This window comes from Pseudoliparis swirei, chromosome 9, assembly GCF_029220125.1.
Source record: "Pseudoliparis swirei isolate HS2019 ecotype Mariana Trench chromosome 9, NWPU_hadal_v1, whole genome shotgun sequence".
NCBI classification, from domain to species: domain Eukaryota; kingdom Metazoa; phylum Chordata; class Actinopteri; order Perciformes; family Liparidae; genus Pseudoliparis; species Pseudoliparis swirei.
The window spans coordinates 2,688,567-2,698,032 of record NC_079396.1 but is presented as its reverse complement, the minus strand read 5'-3'; the positions used below and the strand labels follow the sequence as shown (position 1 = coordinate 2,698,032).

Below are 9,466 nucleotides of genomic sequence, written 5' to 3'. Positions count from 1 at the left end.
CGGAGCGGCCGGCCCTCCCATTAAGTCAACCGACGCTCTTTTCTCATGGAAATAAGCCTGTTGCCGCCGCCGCTAGCTCCGCCTCCACCGCCACTACCAACCGCTGCCAGCAGGGGCGCGACGGATTATTGTGAGGGGGATCTTCAGAGGAGACCTCCCCTGCAGCTCGAAAACATCTCTCTCTCTCTCTCTCTCTCTCAATCACATGAAACGGGCTGCCTCGGCGGCCGATGAGAAGAAGCCGGCGGACGCGACAGAAAAATTATTTTGGGGAAGCCGGAGCGGCCGAGACCGGCAGGAGGCTCTCGGACAGCGATGGAAAAACATTCTGGATTATTTGAAACATTTTTTTCGTCACGTCTCTCCAGATTTTACACACATCATAATCTGTTATTCTTGCCGTGCACTGCACTAGTTTGAAAGTGTGTAATTCATTTGGATAAAGCAGATACATAAATCACGAGGGTAACACGCGGGCACATCCGTGGACGACTGCAACGCCAAAAGCGGAACTGCTTCACAGAGTTATTTTGATAGAACATTTTAATTGTGGGGTTTTTTTCCGCTGTAGAAACTCAGTTATTCTGAGAGAAAACTAGACCGACACCTCTTTGTTCGTCACATGTCAGACCCGCCATCAGCAGATTGACTTACAATGTGTAAATCAATGTCCATAAACCAAAAATAATGAATTAATTGATATTTTGTGGGGGGTATTTTTCTTGTATTCCTCACAAACGGCTTTTAATTTATATTACAAATACCTCCCTTCTATGAAACGAGTACACACGCTTTAAACAGCTGCAGAAGACCAACAGTAACATGATAAAACATTGTTGGGGGGGGGGGGGTAAGAAGACATCACAACACACACACACACACATGGGTCTCGGCCTGCACGGCGGCAACAAAGCCCAAATCCATCGTCTGGTGACAACAACAAACACACTTCCATTTCCTCGTTGTGCAGCCAGAGGCCTCGATGGAGGCGGCGCTCAGCGTCTCGTTTATTACATATTATAAGGAGAATAAAGGAGGATAATTACAAAAAAAGGTCTTTTAAAAAACATACAAACAACATCTGTAGCAGGATGCCTCCCAGGCCTAAAAACAACAACAACAACACGCTGACAAAAAAAACAACTTTATGTTACTTTAACAATAGTTTTTGCCCCATTTTAACCCCAAGTCAGCATCCATAACAAGTGCCTGAAGGAACCCCCACGTGCTGACCTCCCCCCCTTCCCATCGAAGGGAGGAGAGAGGGGGGAGGGAGGTTAGGGGGGGGGGGTCTTGGTTGTTATTTACTTGCTTCAGATGCCCAAAAAGAAGAAGAAGAAGAAGACACACGCAGGATCACAAACACACGTGACGGAATGCAGGTGGAGGGGTTTGTTGTGTTGTTTTTAAAAATATCAAGAGACTACGCACGAGCGTGGTGCACGCGCACGCACGCCCACGCACACACATAAAGCCACTTGTATCCCCTCTGCAATGGCATGCCACCACACTTTTTAATAAATGTCTGTGTGTGTGTGTGTGTGGGGGGGGGGGGTATTACTTAAACCCCCCCCCCAACAAAAATAATAATAAAACATGCAGGCAACACGAGACGGTCAACAGCAACAGGAGGGGGGGGGCGGGGGGGACAGACAAAGTGCACCGCGTTTCAACAACTTTCACGCATTCGCTCCATATTGCAACATATTTACCGGCCACAGCACAAGAAGGAGGAGAAGGAGGAGGAGAAGGAGGAGAAGGAGGAGAAGGAGCCTCCGTGGTCAGAGGAGGCGTCATTACGAATTAAATACCCCGGAGGTCCCTTTGCACGCTGCCGCGAAACTACGCAGAGGTTTTATAACGCGAGAGAAACGCGACGCGGTCACAACAAGTCGAGCGTCGCGCGCACGTCAGCGCGAGCCTCCAGAAAAAAGGGAAAAAAAGTTGGTAAAAAAAAAAAATAGTTTTCTTGTCCTACGAAAGGCGACACATGCAACCAGCAGCGCGTGCAGCACACGTCCGGAGCTCCGGGAGGGGGGGGGGGAGAAGGCAGCTCTTACCCACCGAAGAGGGTTCCAGCGCCGCATGAGTCCGCTTCACTTGGAGCCCCGCCGGTAACCTTCCATCTCGGACCGGACCAGACACCCAGCCGTGGTGGGAGAGCCCCGCGCCGCCGCTCCGCCGCTCTTCCCCCCCCCCCGCCGCCCCCACCCCTCCACTTCGGTTCCGTCGTTTCGTTTCTTATTTTCCCGGATTCGTTTTCTATTTTTCTTCCCCCCCTCCCTCCCTCCACTACGATAATTGTTCTTATATTTTCGGGGCCTGAGAGTGTGCCTGGCTCCCCTCAGGCTGCAGCGGAGTTATGGGGCGGTAAGCATTGTGGGAGCGTGACGTCACAGGACACTTTCACAAATTTTTTTTTTTTTTTAAAGCAGGGACAGCTTACTGGGTTTTTTCTCCTTTTCTTTTTCTGACCAGTCAACAAGCAATTAATTCAGTTAATCCACCTGCATGCGGTTATGAAAAACAGATATCATAAACCGCATATGCAATATTTAAGAATAATTATTGACTATAGCGGAGGCAGGGTTTGACATATTAACATTCAATATATATATATATTGATATATTGATATATATATATATTGATATATATATATATATCCTCGGTGTTGATACATTCATATTTTTATACAACATTCAGCCTCTATCTATTTGTCCTATTACATCATATATAAATAATAATAATTTGATGCGTATTGCAGTTATTAAATATATTTAAAAATAATAATAAATAAAATATATATATATACACATCGGAGGGATTTGTGTCAATAAAGGTAACTTTTTTAAGGCACTGTGTTGTCTTCCCCCCTTTGCTCCTGAAACCTGAACATTTCTTCAATGTATTATTAAATAACGTTTATTTGTTTCTTTCTAAGTTAAAAACTAAAAGTTGCAAAAAAAAGGAAATCGGTGCATTTTAATAAATAAACTCAAGATAACAACCTTTTTATTTACAACGGAAAAGTACCCATTAATCAAAGTTTATATATATATATATTTATATATATATATATATATACGTGTGTGTGTGTGTTATCACTGTAATTGAAACGTGATTTTTTTTCAGTTATTTGGCCGATACGTGAACATTTATTCTTATAAGCACACTTAACATATACAAATGTTGTTTTTATGAATGACCACAAAACAAAAACGCGCCGCTGCACGTGCACATGCATTAATCACGCGCACCGTGCACCGTGTTTTTCTGCCGAAACGTCAACAAGTGTCAACACCAAGCAGCAGCGTTCAACCCCTCAGCAGGAATGCGGGCGGCCGCCTCGGTCCCCCACGTGCTGAGGTCTCCCAGTGGGCTACTGGGAGGGGTCCTGTTTCTCCCACCTTCTGTTTGGATTGGTTTGGGAGGGAGAGGGGGTGGGGGTAATGGGTTGTGGTGGGGGTGAAAGAATTACTTCCAGGGCACATTAACTCGTTTCCTCATCATCGACCCCCCCCCCCCCCCCCATCACCCCCACCACCACCAGTAGCCCCCAAAGGCCGCAGGGTGAACGTGTTTGTGCAGAAGGAGAGAGAGGAGCGTTGGGGGCTGGGGGAGCAAAGCGAGACCCTTCAATAATGCTGCTTTCAAGTGCTGCTCGTCCGACGGCTCACAAAGTTATATATATATATATACATTTATTTATAGATACATTCATTTATATATATTTATTTATTTATATATATGTATATATTTATTTATTTATATATATATATAAATATATAAATCGTTTAGTTTTCTCTATCTCTTTATGAATATATATATATATATATGCATACATATCGAGAAAACTAAACGATATATATATAAATATATATCAATATATATTTGAAGATAAGAGTTGAATAAACACAGAACAAAAATAGTTGTTATGCATGCTGATTGAGCCAAAGCATGAGAGTTTATACATGTTGTGCCACTGCTGGCTGTTTTGATTATTAAAGAATAAACATGTATTGAAGTGCATCCGCTTCTTAAATATCGCTAAATTTAGTAAATTTAGTAAATTAAATCACAGCGTCACGGAGAACTTCAGTTATTATTTCAATCGCTGCCTCATAGTTGCGACATTTCCGACCGAACATGAAAGCAGCAAAAAACTAAAGAATAGTATTTCTTTGCGGTGTTCAATACACCGGAGCGGCGTCGTAAATGCCAGTTGTTGGGGGGTCGAGTTCTACCTGTCAGGTAAGTGGAGGACGAGATGTGTAATGTTTTATTCATTTACATATTAAAGTGTGAGAGGTGCGCAGACGGTCATCGTTTTGGACCCCGCGGGCGCAGGTCGGTGATTGACGTCGTTTCCATGGAGACGCGCTGCGTCTCGTTTCCGTTGAAAAGCCCAAACGAGTGGGAGGAAAACGAAGAAGAGGAAAGAAACGCTGGAGCCAAAACAACTTTAAACAGCTGATTTCGTCGCGTGTTGCAGATGTTCGGACATTTATAAAAATACATGAAAAATAAAAATGTCTTTTATTTCACGTTAAGTCACGTGTTGCCTTCAGGAAAACAATTATTTTCTAAAAGCTTGAAAAATGACAATAATTGGTTATTTAACTAATAGAACAAAATATAGCCAATTAAAAGCTGCACAGAAGTATTGTTTGCTCCCAAATAATAACAATAATAATAATAATAATAAGCATACAATTTAAATACACTTGGATATAAATGCAATTACCAATAAGTAATAAAGAGAAGTTTAAAGTTTATGTTTCCTTCATGATTCATTCATTCTTAAATTAACTCTGTCATGTGACTTGTCTCTTAACTTTTAGTTTCGTTTAACTCGTCTTCTGTCTTTTCTGTTTGTAACTATGTGTTTTAAAGCCGTTGCATGTCTTGTCCAAGTCACCCTTGAAAAAGAGATTTTAAACCTCAATTAACCACCTGGTTAAATACAGGTTTAATTTTTTAAAATCATCATTAAGACAATCAAAGAAGAGCTGAGAACGAAATATTTAAACTCACAAAGGTCAGATGGAATAATAGACTTGTCTTGAATTTCCTTTATACATATTACACGAACAGACTCTAAAACAGGAGTATTTGATCAAAATAAGATGTCTATTGTTCCTCTGAATTTGATTATAGAATAAAAACACATGAATATTGTGTGAATTCTCTCTTGTTTTAATCCACTCAGGAAAACTATTATACATTTAACCTCTTACCGCTCTGACATCATAAACTATGAGGGAGGGATAATAAATGAAAACAAAGATGAAGGCTGATGTCGGCCATCTTTTCTTTCTCCTTAGTAACAGCCATGTGGAACAGGAAGGAACGCCGCATGAAACTTTACATCGGCCCGGCAATAAAATGACTGAGTAACTAACTAGCATGTTATTATGTTCATGAAGACTGGAGAAAATAAATGTTTTCCCATATCAGGCGGGAAAATCCCTCCAATCGGATCCCTCGGCTTGCATGATGCAACACGTGCACCTGTCGGCCTAATTCACCATTGTTGGGCCCCGTTGTCACCAACAGCCGATACATTGTCACCAACAGTCGATACATTGTCACCAACAGTCGATACATTGTCACCAACAGCCGATACATTGTCACCAACAGCCGATACATTGTCACCAACAGTCGATACATTGTCACCAACAGCCGATACATTGTCACCAACCGCCGATACATTGTCACCAACAGTCGATACATTGTCACCAACAGCCGATACATTGTCACCAACCGCCGATACATTGTCACCAACAGTCGATACATTGTCACCACCAGCCGATACATTGTCACCAACAGCCGATACATTGTCACCAACAGTCGATACATTGTCACCAACAGCCGATACATTGTCACCAACAGCCGATACATTGTCACCAACAGTCGATACATTGTCACCAACAGCCGATACATTGTCACCAACAGACGATACATTGTCACCAACAGTCGATACATTGTCACCAACCGCCGATACATTGTCACCAACAGTCGATACATTGTCACCAACAGTTGATACATTGTCACCAACAGCCGATACATTGTCACCAACAGTCGATACATTGTCACCAACAGTCGATACATTGTCACCAACAGCCGATACATTGTCACCAACAGTCGATACATTGTCACCAACAGTCGATACATTGTCACCAACAGTCGATACATTGTCACCAACAGTCGATACATTGTCACCAACAGTCGATACATTGTCACCACCAGCCGATACATTGTCACCAACAGTCGATACATTGTCACCACCAGCCGATACATTGTCACCAACAGCCGATACATTGTCACCAATATCAGTCCTGATTAGATGCACTGAGAGAGAGAGAGAGAGCCCCCCCCCCCTCCAAACCCTCCAATCAGCATCAGTGGACACAACAGCGATTAGCACGAGGGACATTTGGTCTCTCACATCTGGAATGTGTTTCCTCGCCACCAGGATGCCCGACGAGCCTCTCTCTCTCTCTCTCTCTCTCTCTTCGGGGTGGGAAGCGACCGCGTGTGCTTTTATGTGTTTTGTTTGAAACAGATGGTCAGTTTACATTAGAGGAGAGAGATGGGTGATAAACAGCTTAGAGAGGACCTCCGGGACACGGAGGGAGAGAGAGAGGGAGAGAGGGAGAAAGAGAGAGAGAGAGAGATCATATTTCTTATTTCATCCTTTATAACCACGTCACCCGGCTGCCGTAGCTTTTACCTCTGAGCGTCTAATAATGACGCCGACTGGGTAACGTTGCAGTTCTCACGCCGGCCTGCAGGGGGCCTCGAGAGCGAGCGGCGCCGCGCGGGGCCCTCAAGCAACGTGGCGGGTGGAATACGCCACGTTATTGAAAGGGAGTTAAGCTGCACGGCGGTGGAGTGAACAGCACCGTCGCCTCACAGCTGGTGGGGCCCGGTCCTTCGTGTGCGGCGTTTGCATGTTCCCCCCGTGGCAGCGTGGGTTCCCTCGGGGTTCTCCGGCCTCCTCCCACAGTCCAAAGACGTAGAGCTCAGGTTAACTGGACTCTGAACGCCCCGTAGGAGTGAATGTCTGAGCCCTGATGGACCGGTGACCTCTGGGCGACCTCTCCAGGTGAACCCGGCCTCCCCGGCTCCAGCACCCCGCGACCCTGAACAGGATCAGCGGGTCGGATAATGCAAAGTTACGAAGTTGTGAAGTTATGCAGCATTTAACCAGAAATTGCATTTGCTCTGTGTTCCGTGTTAAAGGAATCCGTCATGGCTTTCTTTGAATTCATTTGTAATAGTTAGCAGCACTTCTTATAGTTCTACAAACTATAACAAGTAAAGGAAACTCTTCGATTATGCTAAACTTTCTTTGGAAGGGGGCGGCGGCTTGATATTTGGTCATATAGACAAAGACACACATGTTACGCAACATGCGGATGACACCCGCTCCTGGCGTCCGGTCGGTGTGACGTAACCTCGAGCTGAGGGGGCTATCGGGGGCGTGCAGCAGGTTGATAAGCTGGAGGGTGGAACACACGGAGGGGGGGGGGGGGGGGAGCTTCACAGCATCTCATCTACAGAGTTTGGGTCGATTTCTCTAACGCTGCTAAATATAGGCTGAAATATATCGAAATAACCTAAATTATTACTATTATTATTTGTATTATTATTATTATTTATTTTTCCGTCAATGTGCTGCAGCCAAAAGGTCTGAAATATATTGAAAAAACCTAAATTCTTTTTTAATTCCTTTTTTAAAATTGATTTTAATAGATTTTTCGTCCCCATGCTGCAGTCAAAAAGGGCTGAAATATATCTACAAAACTCAATTATTAATATTATTATTATGATAATTATTATTCATTTATTTTTCCATCACTAAATTATTATTATTATTATTATTAATTCATTTTACCGTCACCGTGCTGCAGCCAAAAGGGCTGAAATATATCTAAAGAACCTAAATTATTATCTCAAACCTTTCAGTATAACAGGAACTAAAAACTTGCATTTTCATCATTGAGTTTTGTTACTTTTGGCTATAATATATATATATATATATATATATATATATATATATATATATATATATATAGATAGATAGATAGATGGATGGTTAGATGTATAAATAATCTTTAAAAAATGATAGATAATATTTAAATTAATATTTAAATTAATATTTAAAAAATAACATATATATAGATATAGATATATAGATATATATAAATAATATTTAAAATAATATTTAAAAAATTATATATATATATATTATTATTTTTGGGCTATAGCTCTTTTCATAAGACCTCGTTATTCTTACTTTGAGTTTTTTCTCAACATCTCCGATTCATTTCAACTCTATGATTTTTTAACCTTCGTAATAAAAAGAAGCCACTACTGCCGTTCATTGTTTGGTTTCATGGGTCCGGCCGGTGGACAGGAACAGTTCCTCCGCTCTGACCTGAGATCCATGTTGAGCCTCTTGGCTCCGGGATGTCAGTCACAACTCAGAGAGGTCAGCAGGGCGCGGCTCGTTGGAGCTTCACGACCGGCTCTCCCTCCCCGGAAAGGCAACATAGGCAGAAAGGGGTGTGTGTGTGTGTGTGGGAGGGGGGTGAGGGGGGGGGGTGAAAGCGTCACCCACTTCCTCTGCAGCTTCCTATACACTAAAGTGTGTTATGTGCGTGAGGAACTTATAGATCCCCCAACAAAAGAGAAATGAGACATTGCTCGAACACACGACTGAATCAGAGAAAACATCGCGTAAAAATAAGATCATTTATACCACCGTTTAGATTCCAAACATACGGCTTTAAAATATCCAATAACAAATGGGGGAGGGTTCAGAATTCAAGGCACTTTGCACCCCCCTCCCTCCCCCCTTTCTCCTCCTCTAGCCCCGCCCTGTGTGAGTTGTGGCTCCTTTTGCATTGTTATCATCGCTGTCAATCTCCAACAATGAGAAACAGTGTGTGTTCAAAGGGGATGGGGGAGGAGAAGAGGGAGAGAGAGAGAGAGGGGGAAAGAGAGAGAGAGAGAGAGGGAGGGAGGCCAGCTGTCGAGCGTCGGAGAGAAAAGAAGAAGCGATGGAACACAAAGAGAGAAAGCGTCCGACGGGCTTGGCTGAACCGGAGGATGTGGAGGGTTTCGGGGAAAGGGCCCGACGCCTCGTTGGGGACGACTTGAGAGTATTCAAGCGCCATCGGGGGCCGAGGTCTTTCACATCTCCATGAATCCGACACATCGCGATATCCCGATACGCGGTCACGTCATCCGAGACTTCTCAGAAAGTCGTGATTGCGCAACGCGTTTCATTTTTCAGGCATTTCATTGGGATGAGATTTTAAGGAAAACCCACGTGGATATTTGTTCATCGGATTAGAAGAAGATGCTACGTCGGGATTTACATCGCGACCGCGCGGTGTCGGGGGAGCAAAGCCGAAAACATGCGCGCCGACGCTCTGCCTCCCGACAACGTTAGCC

At 43.6% G+C, this 9,466-nt stretch overlaps 1 protein-coding gene across 4 annotated transcripts in view; it reads right to left on the bottom strand.

Moving 5' to 3' along the window:
• The window catches only part of plagl2 (pleiomorphic adenoma gene-like 2), a 24,895-nt gene extending 22,653 nt beyond the window's left edge, over window positions 1-2,242 (bottom strand). Inside the window, exon 1 of one of the 4 annotated variants that reach the window (XM_056422704.1) lies at window positions 2,065-2,242. The gene's annotated coding sequence lies outside the window, so the exon portion shown is untranslated. Of the gene's footprint in view, window positions 1-1,712; window positions 1,803-2,060 lie in introns of those variants that run through there. The other 3 variants (XM_056422701.1, XM_056422699.1, XM_056422702.1) reach the window with 3 other exon arrangements.
• Window positions 2,243-9,466: the final 7,224 nt, after the last annotated feature.